Here is a 2,088-nt window from a genome sequence, read left to right as displayed (position 1 = left end):
GACCCGATCCTCGTCTGCTGCCGCGTGATTTCCAACCCCACAGTTCGGCGTGGTGTCTGTTATCGCCTGGTCGTGGCCACTCGATTGCTTCGCATCTGTCCTTCCAAGAGTTGCATCAGTTAATTCGCGGTCAATTTGCGCACCTTTCTCGCGCAGTAGTGGAGCTGTTTTCTCAGCATCCTTGTGAGCGATCCGTCGCTTTTTGTGTTTTTTAGGAGAAACGTCCGCCCTTTCATTTGCCACAGTCACTGAGGAAGAGCTGCAGACTGGTAATCCGATGTTGTCGTCACTTCCCATTGATTTAAAATTCGCTCCTTTGTCGCTGCGTAGATCATTCTCGCCATCTTGGGTTTTCTCGCCAACCTGGGCGCTAACCAAAAACGTAGCCTCCGGATCGTTCAGTTCCATCGTCACGTCGGGGGTGGTGTTAGCGTTGCCCTCTGGGGTGGCAGTCTCCATTGGTGTCTGGTCAGCTTCGGTGGTGTTGACAGTTGTGTCCATGTGAGTGACCTCCGTCGCTGCCATGGTCGAACGAACTGCCGCCACATAAGTTAGAGGCATTGATGACATCTTTTTACTAGGAACACTTTCGCCTGGTGGCAACTGTGTCACTCTTCTCTGTACGCATTGTGCGCGAACATGATCAGTTGCACCACACCCAGAGCAAGTGCGGGGCTGACCATCGTATATAACAATGGTCCTGTATCCACAGATCGTAATATACGATGGAATGTGTTTCTCCAGTTCTATTTTCACCTGTCTAACACCGTTCAAGACAGGAAATTTGATGGACATCCACTTTTCCGAAATATTGCTGATAGCCGTGCCGCAATTTTTCAACACTGCATTTATTTCGTCGGCAGGAAATTGAAAAGGTAGATCGAAAATTCTAACTGTGCGGACACTAAATCCTGCACGAGATACCTGAACTTCGCCAGTATTACCATCGCTGTGAGTAAATTTAAGGCTACCACCACATGACTGAACAATTTGATCGCATATTTCAGCAGTTTTAAACTTTATGTGCGCAGTACTGCTAACGATCGAAAGATGTACACCAATTATTTCATCAAAAGATCGTTTCAAAACATTCTCAATCCATGCTTCGAGTTCGTAAGCTTCAGGTCGTGCATATTTCGGATCGAAACGTAATGTCAAAGTATCTTTTCGTGCTAGTTCATTCATCGTCAATTCGTGACATTTTTCACACAATAACCCTTAACTCACCGTAAACAGCGATCAGCCGGCAGCAGCAGAGACGTAAACACCAGCGCACGTCCGCTCACCACGGCCGCCGAGGGCCGACTATTACCAACTGAGCTTCCCAAGCACGACTCACGCCAGACATGGCTTAGCCACACATGGCTTAACCACAGCCTGGGGGTTGTTTGTAGAATGAAATTTTCACTCTACAGCGGAGTGTGCGCTGATATGAAACTTCCTGTCTCCGCAATATCCTTTCTTCCAGGAGTGCTAGTTCTGCAAGGTTCGCAGGAGAGCTTCTGTGAAGTTTGGAAGGTAGGAGTCGGGGTACTGGCGGAATTAAAGCTGTGAGAACGGGCCGTGAGTCGTGCTTGGGTAGCTCAGTTGGTAGAGCACTTGCCCGCGAAAGGCAAAGGTCCCGAGTTCGAGTCTCGGTCCGGCCAACAGTTTTAATCTGCCAGGAAGGTTCATTTAAGCGAACACTCCGCTGTAGAGTGAAAATTTCGTTCTATTAGCATACAGTTTATCATTACTGCACCTACTGCCATTTTCATACAGTGCCCCGAAGCGTTGGACTCTCGAAAGAGGAAAATTCTCAACCACTGGCCAGCAATAAAATGTTATTGTCAACCAAAGGCCGCAAGGAACAAAGTGGAGGTGGTGCCATCCAATTATCTGGCCAGAGCGCTTGAACCAAGGGACGGAGGAGGGAGCAGAAAGACGACGACGACGAGATTATTAGTCGTGGAGCGGAAGATCGAATTTCGAAGAGATGGTAAAGGAAATCTTGCCGGAATTTTCAACAGAATCCATTCCGCCATTTGCTGTAAGGGATTTAGGGAAATCACCGGAAACCTAAATCTTGAAGGCTGGAGGGGGATTTGA

The 2,088-nt window shown here is 48.2% G+C and overlaps 1 non-coding gene across 1 annotated transcript; it reads left to right on the top strand.

The window, feature by feature from the left end:
* The first annotated feature begins 1,572 nt into the window (after nt 1-1,572).
* Nucleotides 1,573-1,646, top strand: Trnas-cga. Its single transcript has one exon. It is a non-coding gene; the product is annotated as a tRNA-Ser (tRNA).
* The last annotated feature ends 442 nt before the right edge of the window (nt 1,647-2,088 follow it).

The sequence above is a fragment of the Schistocerca piceifrons genome, chromosome 7, assembly GCF_021461385.2.
Source record: "Schistocerca piceifrons isolate TAMUIC-IGC-003096 chromosome 7, iqSchPice1.1, whole genome shotgun sequence".
Lineage (NCBI taxonomy): Eukaryota > Metazoa > Arthropoda > Insecta > Orthoptera > Acrididae > Schistocerca > Schistocerca piceifrons.
Note: the sequence above shows the minus strand (reverse complement) of the source record. Positions and strands in the feature narration are given on the sequence as shown.